The sequence below is a fragment of the Castor canadensis genome, chromosome X (genome assembly GCF_047511655.1).
Source record: "Castor canadensis chromosome X, mCasCan1.hap1v2, whole genome shotgun sequence".
Lineage (NCBI taxonomy): Eukaryota > Metazoa > Chordata > Mammalia > Rodentia > Castoridae > Castor > Castor canadensis.
Window position 1 is genome coordinate 123850833 of NC_133405.1, and position 16548 is coordinate 123867380.

At 40.7% G+C, this 16548-nt stretch overlaps 1 protein-coding gene across 1 annotated transcript in view; it reads left to right on the plus strand.

Moving 5' to 3' along the window:
- Smpx (small muscle protein X-linked) overlaps window positions 1-14516 on the plus strand; it is a 48143-nt gene extending 33627 nt beyond the window's left edge. The window contains exon 5 of the mRNA XM_020152150.2: window positions 14113-14516. The gene's annotated coding sequence lies outside the window, so the exon portion shown is untranslated. The remainder of the gene's footprint in view (window positions 1-14112) is intronic.
- Window positions 14517-16548: the final 2032 nt, after the last annotated feature.

The following is a 16548-nucleotide window of genomic DNA, read 5'->3' on the forward strand; positions in this document are numbered from 1 at the left end:
ATACCAAGAGGTGGTAGCTAGGGATTTGCAATTGTGCTCAGGGCTGCAATTCTGCAGCCAATACCATGGTGCAAACTGGGGCCACAGGACCTGGATACCTCTGTTATCATCAGCTTGCACCATTGCTGACAACTTCACTGAATACATAGGAGTTAAAATGCCAAGAAACTGGAGTTAGGTAAAAATAAATAAATTGAGCTATCACTATTAAAAATCAAAACAACTCTTAATTTTGGCAGGCACTTCTAACCTACATGGATCATTGCAGGTTTGCATTGTAGCACCTAATAATGTCGTTTTTCCTCCAGGCTGGCTTTGCATGCATGACCTGCCAATTTGAAAAGCAGGCTTTTTCCTATCTTTAACTGAGACCTTAAGGAGTGTGGGACCAGGGTAGCACCAAGGACAGCACCGTGTGGGTGGCTGAGAAGGAAACTCTTTTTAGATAGGTCTAAAATAGTGGTTCCCAAACTTTTGTATACATTAGAATTATCTGGAGAGATTGCTGAAGCTTAGACTGCTGGGTTAACCCCCAGGGGTTTCTCATTCCATAGATCTAGGATGAGTCAGAGCATTTGCATCCATGTCAAGTTTCAAGGGCTGCTGCTGCTGTTGCTACTGGTGGTGGTTTGGGGACCTCACTTTGAGAACTACTGACCTCAAACCAATCATCAATCAGATTGTTTAGGTATGAGCATTTAAAAAAATATATCCTATGACCATCTCATTGCCCACTCCACAGTTTTATAGTTAGTATTAAAATGGATAGTGAGAAACTTGGTCAGATGTCTTAGCTGAAATTGAGTTATACTAACAATCAGTGTAGCAATAATCATGAATTCCTGTTGTAGTGCTTCCAAGGTCAGCCACTATTCCAAGCACTTACCTTGTGAGACTCAAATGAGGTAAGAGCCCATTGCACAGATGAGAAAACCGAGGCACAGAGCAATCACATGACTTCCCCCAATGAGGCACAACTAAATGCTTGGCAAAGCATTTCTTTGGTTGAATATAGGTTGTTGAGATGAAAGTCTTCAAATGTGAAAACAGTCAGGTGTTCTTGGAAAGCCATGCTGTAGAGATGTACACTTATGTGCATTGGTGAGCCACTGCTGCTGTTTGGGATGGGACATGAGGAGGAGATACCGAGTTAGGAGACTGCCATAGGAATCCAAATAGCCATATTGGGCTCAAAAGGGACTGAAGACACTCCAGTTCCCACAGGCGTGCTGTGCTTTGTCAGTGCTGTGATGTAGTATACGTAGAGTTACATCCTCACCGGTCATGGGACCACCAACGCCATTCAGTTAACCAAGACCCAGTCCAGTGCAGAAGTCCTCTCGTACTCCTTGCTTTCCAGGCTATGTCCTTACCCTGGAGAACCACTTGGGTTTATCCATAAACTCAGTCACTTTTAACCCTTACACCAACTTATTTCCCTCCGAACACTGCCAAGGCTGCTCTTTCTTCCAAATAATCCCCATCACACCCTTCGGAGTGGCTCATAGGGAAAACCAAAGTAAGTCCCTATTTCATTGGAATTTCTTTTAACAAGTTTAGTCTATGATGGGTGTGCAAACCTAAGTGGGTTATGTTTTCAGTATGACATGCTAAGAGCTAATTGCTGGGTTCTGAGCTGCTGGACTATAAGCTTTGGTTCAATCAGGGTCAGCCTGACATATTGCCCTTCTTCCACAAAGCTGGACTGGTCAGTTCCAGGAGGCCAGCTCTCTAGAGTGTAACTAGTTATTTTTTCTGTCCGTTTCAGAAATGCCCAAACCAATATGTCCTACCCTGCAGCTGAGGTTCAGTTTTTGATCTGTCAAACAAAACACCAACTTCTCATGATTCATACCAATAATACTTACTCATTGACATAAAAATGTAATAGGTGGACTTGGTCTAAGGTAGCTGTATCAGTTATCTATTGCTGTGTAACAAATTTCCCAGAACTTAGTAACTTAAATGAATAATCAATATTATCTCACAACTTCTGTGGGTCAGGAAATCAGAAGGGACCTATGTAGGTAGTTCTAGCATAGGGTCCTCAATGAACGTTGCAGTCAGGATATCAGCTAGTGATGACTGTTTTGGGGAGGCTTTGGTACCTGGTCAGGGGACTTGAGTGCTTTCACAACATGGCAGCTGGCTTCCTTCAGAGCAAGTAATCCAAGAGAGAGCAATGCAAGAAAGCAACCAAAGACTTTTATGGGCTAGCCTTAGAAGTCACAGTCTGTCATTTTTGCAATACATTATTGATTACCTCAAGTCAGTCCTATGTAGTACTGGAGGGTACTAAGGTCTGAATGCCAGGAGGAAAGGGTCATTGGGAGCCATCTTGGGGGTTACCTCCACTGTTTTTAACAGATGAGAAAACTGAGGTCTAGAGAAGTAAGGTTTGCCCAATCACACAACTGTAAAATTGCAACATTTGTTTTTCTTTCATCTCTACAGATCCTCCTCACCCCAAACTTCTTATATATATTTGAAACACAAAATGCTGTTTATGTTTGGGGAGACTAGAAAGATTATTTCTAAATATGGAGTCAGTGTCCCTGATGCTCCTAACAGAGGAAGCCTTTATAAACGAGGCAGCATCCAAGCACATCCTGCGCACCTGGAGAGTATTCTTCACTTCCTTGGGTTAGGGAAAGGTGCTCTAAGGGGAAACAAATCCAGAAGTGAACTAAAAATCCAGCACTTAAGGGATAAATTTTAACTGGGGTTACCTCTCTTCAGCTTGTTCCTATATGTGGCATTCCTGCTATCTCTTGATTTCTGAGGGCAAAAACCAGAACAGCAAGAAAAAAGCAGAGGCTATCATCAAAGTGAAAGCAATGGAAGGAAAAACCCTCCTCGGGGGTTGGAGTTTCATTAATTCCAGACGAAAGAGAATGCTCCAGCCCCAGGAATTCCCCAGGAGAAGTGCAAAATGTTTTACTGGAAAATTTATGTTTCTGAGCATAGAAACACACACGCACCCCCACCCCCCGCCCCAGGATTTTAAGCACAAAACTAAGGCTTTGGTAAATATTATCAGTTTGTTTCCTTTCAGGATCCTAGTTGAAAAGTTATCTTCTGATAAAAGAAATAACAAGAAAGAAAACTCCTGTATATTCTCTATCCCTTCTCAATTAGTTCAAAAAACAACAAGGCCTGTCATCTCTGATCAACTTAAGCAGTCAGGAAACACGACAACTTTCTCCCTGCCTGACCTATTGTCTAACGGGGCTGGCTCCTTTGCCCTCTGGCAAGCTGTTCCCTCCTGAGTTCCATTTATAGCAGGGCTTTATTATGGTTAACTCATTAGGAATGGATCTGTCCCCCTCACAACGCTTATTTCCCCTGTTCAATAAATTAAGCCATGGGTTCCGAGGGACTGTCCATTCCTACTCTATTTAAGGTCCAATTATGAGCTCACAGTATGAGTTTCCTCTGCATGCTCCCAAGTCTGGTCACTTACAAGTTGTCTTGTATTTTCTGCTCCAAGTGATGTTCCTGTGGCTCATGGAAAATTTCCTCAGCCTTCCACGGAAGTTTGAGATCTGGAACTGAAATGTGTCAGTGAGGAGCCCTCAGGTCTTTGCCAGTGGAAAAGGACCTTGTTCCTCAAACCCCAAACAAGAGCCTTTAGACAGATGCTGAGTTTCTTATATGTCTGACTCCTCTCTTCACTTAAAAGAAGGTTTGCACTCTCTATTCATCCACTATTCTTGCTGTCACACAGGTGGCCTCACTGAGCAATTGGAACACTAATGCCCACAGTGACCTGTGTTCTTTCATCCTCAAAACCTTTCTTCACTTGTTTTTAGTTTCCAAAGTTCTAAAACTAGTAGGTTTAAAAAACGTCCCTCCAAACAAAACCCACAAAAGTGGTAATGTCCCACCCTGCTGCCCATCCTTCATGGCTCCCCATTACTCAATCTCACTAGGCTTTTCTCTTCTTGCATCTCTGCCCACCTACAACATTCCTTGCTCCAAACCCAGCTAACTTATCCCAATTCATGGAGGTGCCATGCTGCCTCTAGGCCTCTGTACATGCTCGCAATATTCTTTCCCAATCTTTCTTTCCTCCTATCCATTAGCTGGCTAACGCTTACCCATCAGTCAGGTCTCAGTTTAAATACTATTTCTGAAAAACCTTTCCTAGCCCTGAGGCTGAATAAATCAATCATAGCCTCCTATGTTTGTCCTAACAGCAGTACCCATCAAAATGCAGAAGCGACTTTGCCAGTGCTTTTGTCTGATTTTCCTTCTAGATGTTAAGGTTCATGAAGGATAACTCATCTGACTTGTTTACCATGTGTGCCTAGTGTCGAATACATTTTCGGCCACATAGAGTAACACAACTAGAAAGTAATTCTGGTTTGCATTTACAGGGCCATTTAAGCTTAAGTATAGAGCCATATCCAAAAAGAAATTAAGTCAATTTAAAAAAATGACGTCAAAAAGGGATGCAAATCTTCATCTAAGAAAGATTTACATGGTAAAACACATGAAACTACCTAAAAAATCCTGTCATTATGAGCCCAGGATTCTTTTATCCTGCAGACTTCCTACCGTATATCTCTCTTGCTTCTTTCTGAGAAATCCAGCTTTCTGAGCCCCCAGGCCCTTCTCTTTTTTTCTTGTAACTTAGACTCAATTCTCCTCTCTACTCATTTAGCTCTCCCCCAACCATAAGCACCACAAATAGCTTGAAGTTAAGATGACAAAGACTGAAAATCTTGCTTGGAAGACAGAGGAGGAGGAAGGGATGTGTTGATTTATAAGCTTTGTGTGGGTCTTTGTCTCAGAATAATAACAGCACACATTGACTATGTGGGAGGTACTCTGCTAAACGCCTTAATATGTTATCTTCCCGACTAGCATATGAACTTGACACTATTATTTTCCTATCAATCAGGAAAACACTGGTGCTCATGTGGTTAGGTAACTTGCTCGAGGTGGCGCAGGTAAGAAGCAGGAGAGCTGGGAAGGGAAAGCTGGGTCTGCTGTGGAAAGGGGAATGTAGTCAGGATTTTTAGTTTCCCAGGTACTCTGATGTACAGCCAAGTATGAAAACCACAGGCCAGAAGGGATCCTCAGACTTCAATGTCCATATAACATAGGGGTCTTGTTAAACTGCAGATTCTCAGGAGGTTTTGGGTGGGGCCTGACACTGTTCTACTGTTCGTGTCCAACAACCTCCCAGGGGATGCTGTTGCACCAAATTTGAGAATGGACCAAATTTGGAGAATGAAGAATCTAGAACAGTGTTATAATGGTGGGGGGGGCAGCTTCCTACCCTGTAGACATTTGCAATATGTGGAAACAGTTTTAGTTATTACAACCAGGAAGAAGGGGTGCCACCGGCATTAGCGGGGATGCCCAGAACAGCACTCCCCCCCAAATAGAGTTCTCTGGCCCAAATGTGGACGGTGCTGAGGTGGAGAAACCCCGGTCTAAAGAGAGTTGTTTCTGGTGAAAGAAAATGCTCCCAAACCTGAGCCCCAACAGAATTTTGTGCTCTGATGTAGCAAGTGGCTCCTTCTTGGGAGCATTGTTGATAAAACACAAGTGATTTTCTGATCAACTTTAATGAGATTAAGATTAAGTTTACCTGCCTCACTAAATTTGCCTTGTAACACAGTTTAACGCTCACTTGTACCTGGGCTCACAGTGTTATCTAACCACCTTTCATCCTATTCCAAGTTTTTGAACTGAGTTTTTGGAGTCTGGTAAGCAACTTTGAAATAAAGCTTTGACAGGCACTTGCAGTCAATGCATATGAGCAACTGTTGTAATGTTCTTTGCCTTACCAGCCCTCAAGCTGGTTCCCAGGTGGGATCCTGACTTCAAGGACTGTCACCACACCCAGTACATCCCTTTTTTTTGACCTCTTAGCTATCTTAAGGTTATACAATTAAAGTCTTTTGGTAATGTCTTCAAGAGGTAGGATTTACCTATAGCTAGCTTTTTAAATAATGGTTGAGCTTGGCACTAGTAGCTCACATCTATAATCCTAGCTACTCAGGAGACAGAGATCAGGAGGATAGAGGTTCAAAGCCAGCCCTTAGCAAATAGTTTGTGAGACCCTATCTCAAAAGTAGCCATCACAGAACAGGGCTGGCGGAATGACTCAAGTGGCAGAGCACCTGCCTAGCAAGTATGAGGCCCTGAGTTCAAAAACCAGTGCCACCAAAAAAATGTTTGAATTATTTTGAGGAAAAGTGAATGTACTGACTTAAGTTACTTGGTAGCTTGTAAAGAGAAGCCAGCAAAATCATCTCTCAAAACTTGATTTTTAAAAAAATATTTCCTTAAAAAATAACAAACGTTAAATAGCAAACCCTATGAAGAAAAGTGTTTTGCATGAAATATATAATTATAAAAAGAGTTCATGCAAATTGGAAAGCAAAACACCAACACCTTAAATGGCTAAAGGAAATGAACCTCACATTTACTTTATTGTTTGCATTTATTATTCATCATATCACCACGTCTGGAATATTCCTCAGGTGACTGCAGCAGAGTTTGCCTACTTGAACTCCTGTAACTGGACACTTAGGTTCTTTATTTTTTTTGACATTTAGGTTCTTAATCAGTTTTTTTCAAAGCCCTGAGAATCCTTTAGCAGGATTCTACAGTTGACAACCACACATTGGACTATGTGTAAAAAGTAAAAACCAAAACCAAATCCAAAAACCAAACTCATCAAGGGCTGAGGTGTAGCTCAGTTATAGAGCACATGCTTAGCATGCATGAGGCCCTGGGTTCCACCCTCAGTGCCTCAAAAAAAAAAAAAAAACCAAACCAAAACACACAAAGTTGTTACAAAAAAAATCAAGTTATTAAGATTTTTGCATTTTACTGTGTAAAAAGTATTTTAAAAACCCTGCTAAATCCTGAAGGCAAGAAACGTTTCTTATTATTAAATTTTGATGTTCATTAAAACCAGTACATGTATATTTAAGACAAATTTTTGATACATCTCAGATGCATTACTTGCATCAGTTATTCATACAAGGTGCCCCTAATGTACTATAAAGGTGGATAGGTTACTTCTGCCCATTTTATGCAATTTTGAGCCAGAGTTTAGTGTACGGAAGAGAGCTCACAGTCATTAATTGGCTGTGTGGTCTTGGACAAGTGACCCCACCCCCCTGGATTTTAATTACTCTGACAGAGTAAACAGAATTATTTTATTTTATTTTTTTATAACATTTATAGAAATTGTTTTATTTCTTATTATGTAATTAACACCTATCAGTAATGTTGATTTGTTTTCTTTTTTAATCATTTTATTTTTTCTATATCTCCCGCCCTAACCCCAGTACCAACCCCCTCTCCTGCCTCTGGGCAGAACCTGTTCTGCCCTCCTGTTCTCTGATTTTGTAGAAGAAAAAGACATAAAAGATAATAAGAAAAACATAGTGTTTTTGCTAGTGTGAGATAAAGATAGCTTTAAAGGGAGATTCCTTATGTTGATACCATACATATGTGTATTGCAACCCTAATTTGTTTTTTATGTGTGTTTTTGAGGCAGGGTTTCACTATGTAGCCCAGACTGACCTTCAACAACTTGTGATCCTCCTGCCTCACTTCCTGAGTGCAGAGATTACAGATATGCACCTCCATACCTGGCTACATTTCCTAATTTCTAAAATGAGGAACCATACTAAAACTCTAGTTGTATTCATATCTGAAGATAGTTATATTATTTTAAAAGATTGCAAACCTTTGTTGTTATGTGTTTACCTGATGGGATAGCAAAAGCCATATTTTTTATTTGAATGTTGAGACATTGGACCATTCATTATGATATTGTTACTGTAAAAACAAACAATCGACTTTAAGGGGATTACTATGACTGTGGTTTCTAGGAATGCATTCCTGGAAGAAGTTAGGTACAGTTGGGTAGGGTTACACAATCTACCTCCATGTTCACTTTGTTTAAATTATCTGTGTTCTGTTTAAAAATTAATGTCGAGTTATAAATATTGTCTTCATATTTTAACAAGTCTCCCAAGGCACATTATAATACAGACCAAAGTCAAGAGGCAAACTCAATGGATCTTTCAGAGCTCTAAATGAAATACATATTGTATTTTGTTAAGGCTCGAATTCACTATGTATGGGATTTAGAAAGTTCCATATTCTCTCATTCATTGGATAGTATGTACACTGTAATCTAGGAAAAGAGAGTCTAAATGGCTCTTTAAAAACCCACACATTATTAGGTAGGGATCTCTTGATGTTACTTATCTCTGCTTTGGTAGGGAAATCTTGGTCAGTACTGCCACAATGAATTCAGTGGCCCCTTTGGCAATAAGGAGGACTATATTCTGATGGGTGGAGAGAAATTTCCCATAGATGATGCCCTCTTTGCCATTAAGATTTCACCAAAGCTGTTGTTTGGTGTCTAAGCTTATGGCCCCTAACTTTGACTTGATATCCAATACAACATATTCTCAATTGGATAAAATTTAAAAGCTCCTTTTGAAATGATTTCATTATTTTTTTGAAAAAGGGTCTTGCTATGTTACACATGTTGGCCCTGAAATCACAGTCTTCCTGCTTCAGCTTCCTAAGTCCTGGGATTACAAGTGTGCACCAGTATGACTGGCTGAATTTATTTTAATGATATTTGACCCGGTTATGCAATTTTTATTTTTCCTCAAAGTCACTCAAATTCTCCATGCCTTGCATACAACACTACCATAACCTGGATTCCATGTGTATAAACAAACCAAACATCTAGTTCTATATGCCTCCCTCGTCTGCCTATTTCTTAATAGTCATCAGTAGAAACATTTCAGTTTTTACTGTAGCCACCAAAGGCTTCATGATGTGCCAAAGTCAATTTTGGTAGATATTTCATAGTTTAGAAAAACACTGTTCTATTTTTTTTTTTTTTACTTAGAGTTCTGTGTTTCACTGACTTTATGAGTGGTTGTTTGGGATGAAAGAAAGATTTTTTTTTGCCTGAGTGCAATTTCAAGTTGTGCATGTCCCATCTCTCAAACTGTGGGCATGTGATGTTCCTTATGTGCCTTAGATGTCGCTTGTAGCACTGTCCTGGTGTGGTCATGATGTTTACATGGGACATTGTATGTGAATGTGCTTTGTAACTTGGAAGGGCTCCACGAATGCCAGGCTGTTGTCTTACTTTTGATTCCCTCTAGTGAACTTCAAAAGTTTGAACCAGTTTTCTCTATGTATGTGGCTGGTCATTGCAAGTGAAACCAGACCATGAGGCGCTGCCTAGCTCGCTATGACTTTTGAGTGTCACTGTGTTTATAGTTCTATGATTTAGCACCACACTGGAGGAAGTAGTTGTTGCACTGCCCTCTGAGTGTCTCGTTAGAGGACCAAATCCAGACAAGTGTTGAGTGGATTCCGTTTCCCACAAGATGTATGTGGGGCCATGGTGACAATGAGTAACATAGCTATAAATGGGTCATGGCAAGGCATAAACATCACATGCTCTTCAGCTTGGATGTAGGGTGACACAAGGGAGATAGTTGGTATATCACGCCATGTACCAGCCAAAGTGTGCCTTGCCCAAAGGTAAACTAGAGGTTAGGCTTCTGATTTTTAAAAATTTGGGTACAAAAGATATATGGGATAGCTGGTGAGTGACATTTCAGCAGGGTCCCTCACCTTCCCTATCATTCTCACAAATGTCCCTACAGGAGGATAGACACAGGAGAATAGCTGACAGTTGCTGCCTAGGTGGCAAAGCAATACAGTCCTGGAGGCCACCCAACACACTTGCATTCCAACACCCTGACAAACAAGTGCGCTTTACGGCATGGGCAATTTTAGCTCTGGATCCTTTCCCATTGATTCCCATTTCTAAATTTGAGCCCTGATAAAGAGAGGCAGCCCAGGTCTCCAGATTCCTGGTCTTTTGTATTCTGGGATCATCCAGGTCCTCTGGGGTTTTGTACTCTGGGCAGGACTATGTCTGCCCATGTTCATGAGCAGAGACCCATGCCCAGTACTATTGGAACCTGGGAGGAGGGAAAGAGGGCTGGGGGACAAGGTCATCTACCCGACAACTACGATGTTTCGTCTCTTCCATGTGCTGCTTCCTGCCCAGTGCCTGTAAAGAAGAATCAGTTTCATTCTGTAGACTGAGTGAGTTAACTGAGTAAACTCTATAGTGGAGTGCCCAACACATAGTAGGTGCTCAGAACTGGTGCCATTACTATCTGCTTTTTCTCTACTTAGCCATATAGAGGCTGATGGTATCGGCCCAGCATCCCCTTCTTGAACCAGGCTTTTGCAGGCTTTTTTTGCTCTAAGGCACTGCGGATGAAAGGAAAGAGCCCAGATCCCCTCAGGCTAGTGTTGCCTAAACATTTTTCAGTTCAGCCACAATTTCACCTCCCTCAGGCAGATAGACAGTGACTAGAGTCCACATCAAGCTTGTTATATAAATGGTGCACATTTATGGGTTGCAGATAGTGCTTTACAGTCTGGACATTTGTTGAAGAGAAATCACACTTCACAGAATATGCCTCAGTGACAATTTGCTATGGATCATCACCCCTTTTATGCTCCTCAGGGAAGCCCAAGGAATGTCTCAGCTTCAAGGGCAACTTGTCATAGACCTCTCATGTCTCCAGAGAAACTGGCCATATGTCATCCAGCACAGTGACCACAGCAGTAAACTGAACAGAGCATATCCTGACCATTGTGGGGCTGTGACGGGATCTAGGGAAGAATTGACAGCACAGTGAGGACATGGCACATCAAATCAGCACTCCTGGTTGACTGCATCTCTGACCCCTCACTCATTCCTTCCACCTCATGTTGAGGAATGTGCAAAGCTTGGCTATAACTCCAACTCCAGTTCTCATTTCTCCAGCGGTCCTGTTCATCAGTCCCTGGGGCCCTGTCAGGTGCCGTGATAGGCAATGGGATGTAAAAATGAACAGAGCATGTTTATACCCTTCAGACGGTCACAGCCTGGTGGTGGGAAAGAAATAGCAGGAAACATGACAAAGATGATGTACATGGGAACTAATTGCAATTCAGTGTGTTATGTGGAGAGCCATGGGGAGGAAGACATCAGTCAGAAGTTAAAAGCAAAGAAGGCAAGGCCTGATGCTCTGATCATGTTACAAACACAGAAAGTATGTGGTCCAATGAACTTAGAAAGCAGTCTACGACAGAGAATGGTCATAGATGGGACTTCTCCAGGATGAGACTGTGACATTGCTAGTCAGTGATATACAGCTCATCCAGAAACCCTGTACGAGGAGGAGCTGGTAGTATCTTCCTTCCTTTTGGTGATTGGCATGGACCAAAAATTGATAATTTTTTTTAAAATAGGAAAACCCCTAAATATCCATCAGCAATAAATGGATAAAAAATGTGACACAAATATATAATAGAATACTATTCAGCCTTGGAAAAGAAAGATGTTCTGAGCTCCGTGACAACATGGATGAACCTGTAGGACATCATGTAAAGTGAAATAAGCCAGTCACAGAAAGACAAATACTGTCTGATTCTACTTACATGAGGTAGCTAAAATCATCAAACTCAGAGAAGCAAAGAGTGGATGGTGGTTGCCAAGGGCTGGAGGGAGGAAGAAATCAATGGGGATAAAGTTCAAATCAATGGAAATAAAGTTTCAGTCAAACAAAATGAATTTGCTCCAGAGATCTGCTGTGCAACATTATAACTAAAGTCAACAACGTTCAGTATAAAAAATTAAGAGAGTAGATCTCATGTGTGCTTACTACAGTAAAACAAAACAAAACAAAATAAAGTGCCAGAGAATCACAAGAGACTATGCTGACTGCCATTGATAGCATTTTATTTTGCAACCATTAATACTTTCCTATGTTTCTCTCTGGTTCAAGAACCATCAAAACCTTCCTTGTTAGTGGGGCCCCTGAGTCAGGACACCTGGGTTAAATCCCAGCTTTTCAGTTTACCAGCTGTGAGACTTTGAACTTTGCTTTTGGAACCTCTGTGTATTATTTCATCTTAACAATGAGTACAACATAGCCTGCATCACAGCAAAGCTATTAATGTTCCATGACACATGGGGCTTTGTGATTACTACAGAAATCTCTACAGGAATATACAGGAAAGCACATCTTTCTAAAAGATCTCTGCTATAGACTTCTCCTCAGGGATCACAACCCAGACCTGGGTCTCATGGCTCCCACTAGCTGTAGGAGAGACTGAAAAATAGATATTTGGCTCACCAGCCAAAAAAATCAAGGGTTGCAGAGAGTACTAGGCCATAATTTCTGCCCCAGGAGGCACAGGACCCTTGTCTACAGAGGTTTGTTTTTGTCTCCAGCCATTTATGAAAAATGTGAGTGTTCTACTTCTTAGAAAAGGTTCATCCCATTCACATAAGTGAAACAAAGACTGACACCACCAAATGTGTCAATAAAGTTCAGGAATTCTTGCATTACAAGAGCTTTGAAAAGAAATGGCACCATGTTGATAAGCTATTGCTGCACAAGAAACCACGACCAAACCCAGTGCTTAAAACACACTAAAATTTTATTTTAGTTTATGTGTTTTGTGTTCCAGTCATCTTGGCTGGATTCACTTATGAATCTTCAGGTGGGCTGGAGGCTCTGCACTAGGTGGGGCCTGGTTGAGGCATTTTAGCTGGAGTGGCTCTCATCGTTTCTCTGGGATCAGAAGGCTAACCTAGGCATACCCTTGTTACAGCAGTGGCACAGGTACAAGCTAGCAGGCAAAACAGGTGATTATTTCTTAAGGCATAGGCTCAGAAGAGGGACACAATCATTTCTGCCTCATTTTGTTGGCTAAAGCAAGTCACATGGCCAACCTCAGACATGAGAAGTTATTTCCCACCCACAATGGTAGGGAACTACAAAATTACTTGGCAGTGGGGATGGATATAGAGAGGGGTGAATTGGAGTCATGGGTGCAAGTTTATCTCAGGAAAGGTTTTGCAACTTTGTTTCTTCACAGGGAATCCACCCTAATTTAGTTTGTAATTACTTAAATCACTGGAGCCATAGTTAATGCTCACACCTTCTACTCATAGTCCACTTTACATTCGTGGAACTGAGGGATAAGTTTGCAAGTGAAAATGGGTCATGTCACAAGATAAAAGCGAGAGCACACAAGGGAGGGGTGAGGATAGGTAAGACACCTAAAAAATTAGTTAGCATTTGTTGCCCTCAACGCAGAGAAACTAAAGCAGATACCTTAAAAGCAACTGAGGCCAATAGGAGAAGAGGACCAGGAACTAGAGAAAAGGTTAGATCAAAAAGAATTAACCTAGAAGGTAACACCCACGCACAGGAGATCAATGTGAGTCAACGCCCTGTATAGCTATCCTTATCTCAACTAGCAAAAACCCTTGGTCCTTCCTATTATTGCTTATACTCTCTCTACAACAAAATTAGAAATAAGGGCAAAATAGTTTCTGCCGGGTATCGAGGGGGTGGGGGGAGAGGGAGGGGGTGGGGTGGGTGGTAAGGGAGGGGGTGGGGGCAAGGGGGAGAAATGACCCAAGCATTGTATGCACATATGAATAATAAAAAAAATTAAAAAAAAAGAAAATGGGTCGTGTACCCCACTTGACTTGTATAAGTCATTACTGATACATAAGCTGTCCCTAAAACTATCTCGTGAAAGTTAAACTCAGGATGAACCTAGAGGACATTGTATTAAGCGAATTAAGCCAGACACAGAGAGACAACTACTATATGATCTCACTTGCATGTGGTATTTAAAACATTGAACTCACAGAAGCAGAAAGAATATGGTGTTTTCTAGGGGCTGGGAGAGGGAAGAGATGTTTGTTAGAGGGTACCAAACATTGGTTAGATAGGAGGAGTCTGTTCTGGGGACCTATTGTACAGCATGGTGACGACAGTGAATAATAATGCATTGTATGCTTGAGAAATGCTAAGACAGTAGATCTTAAATGTTCTCACCACAAAAATGTATGTGTAGTGATGGATATGCTAATTTTCTTGATTGAGTCATTTCTCAATGCATGCATACATAAAAACATCACATTTTACACTGTAAATATGTACAGTTTTTGTTAGTCATACCTTAACAAAACTAGGGAGAAAAGAATTAATGGTTTCTTTGCCTTTTATTTTGCAGGCTTGATGTGAAGAATTAAAGGAGAAGAGAATGAATTCAAACAAAGATAGCTCACCAAAATTTTTATATATTTGTATGAAGATTATGAACCTCCTGAATGCCTGAGTCTAGCGGAAATGGCCTGTTTGTATGTTTATATCTCTTCCTTCTAGTTGGCTGCATATCTCTCTTTATCTTCATTTTGGCTCCTTGCAGAGCAAATCAGTCCATGAATTTACCGCCTGGAGGGTGTGGTTTTGAGGAAGAATATGATCTTATGGAGGGGAATTTGTAATGTGCATAACAATGATTTTGATGGAAAGTTCTCTGGGCTACTTCCCACATTCTTTTGGTCAATATTTGGAGTATATTTTAGTTCTTCACCTTTAAATTGTTTCAATAAACTTTTTATGAGTTCAAATAAATATTTGCGTAAGTGTAGAATATTAATCGAGACTAAATTAATTTTCATATCTTCAGATAGCTACATATTCTCTAATGTAAGAACCAAATTCTGTATTCCCTAAGTGGAGGATTCTCATTCTGAATTGTTAGGCACCATGACTCAGAATTCAGAATTCACTCTGAATTATTAGGCACTATGGCTGACTGATCATCACACATGTACTTAAATATTGCCTGAGGAATTGGGTATTGCTGATATTCCCTCTCCAAGGATGACAGTTATGGCGAGTGCACTTTACTCCCACAGAGGCTCAGAAACTTCCCTCACCCAGGTGGAATAGAGTTCATTATAAGACATAATAAAGTAAAGCTGAGAGACTGGAACAAGATAGAGGAGCTGAGCATATGCTAGCTGGTCAAAGGAAGATGAAATAGGCCTCCTGCTGCTAAGATGCAGAGTCTCTAGGTAACCTTAATCAATGTCCAATGCTACAATGAACCAAGAAGAATCACATAAGTAACTTCACAATATGAAGACATAGGGAGCTAGATTATTAAAGACCAGACTGTTTGAAAAGCAAGTGTATCCCCTACCTGGTGTGAAGAGACCTTGACACCATTTCTGGAACTAAATAACTCATTTAAAAAAACCGTTTTTAATAGCATATAATAGTTGTACAGGGGGTTTCGTTGTGACATTTCCATATATGCTTGTAATGTACCCTGGTTTGGTTCATCTTCTCCATTATCTTCCTCACCTCCTCCCCCTTCTTAAAATGACTGTGGCAGGTTTCAATGTTCCCTGTTCATATATGTATAGAAAGTAAATCAACAACATTCACCTTCCTTTACCCTCCCCCTTGCCCTTCCCTTAACATGAGCTGTTTCACATTTCTGTTCTTTATTGTTTAAGTGTTTATCCTTGCTTCAGAGGCAACCATTACCAAAAAAGATCCAATGTACTTCTGAATATCACAAGTGGAAATGATTCTTACTTTTCTGTTTCATAGACATTGATTTCCAAAAGCAAGACTGTTGTCACCCACACATGTGATTAGCTGCAATCTAAGAGATGCCTGACGAACAGATGGCTTCCCAAAGGGCCACCTGGCTGGTTGTAGGTCCCAGGTGTTTTACCAGGCTTGGCTTATCCTGGTCATCTACATTTAGTACACACATACGATGTGGGGAACATCAATCAGAAGATACTGTGCCAGCAGATCAGGTTCTAAATAATGTGCTGGATTGCCTTGGGCTATCTTACTCCTTCCTCACTGGTGCAGTTGAGTAGGGTTACACAATGTACCTCGGTGTTCACTTTGTCTAAATTATCTGTGTTCAGTTTCAAAATTAAGGTCCAGTATAATGTTATAAAAACTGTCTTCATATTTTAATATCTCCCAAGACACATTTCCAGCATAATGCAGACCAAAGTCAAGAAGAAAATTCAGTGGATTTTTGAGTTTTAAATGTTATATGCATTTTTGGTGGTACTAGGGTTTGAACTCAGGACCTCACACTTGCTAGGACCTCACACACTCTACCACTTGAGCCACTCTGCCAGCTGTATTTTATTTTGTTAAGGCTCAAATTCATTATGTATGAGATTTTGGAAGTTCCATATTCTCTCATTCATTGCAGCACATATTGTAATATAGGAAAAGAGAGTCTTTGCTTTTAGGAAGTTATAATTTTGAAAATGTACACATTTCACACTAAGTGTGTCTAAAAAATCCCACATATGATGGGATAGGAATGTGGCTCAGTGATAGAGTGCTTGCCTAGTATACATGAAGCCATGGGTTTCATTGCTGTATTAGTATTAGGTCTATATTCCACATGTGAGAGAAAACATGCGATTTTTGGCCTTCTGAGCCTGGCTAACTTTACTTAAGATGATGTTCTCCACTTCCATCCATTTACTTGTAAATGAAAAGATTTCATTCTTCTTCATGGCTGCATAACATTCCATTGTGTATAAATACCACATTTTCTTAATCCATTCATCAGTAGTGGGGCATCTTGGCTGTTTCCATAACTTGGCTATTATGA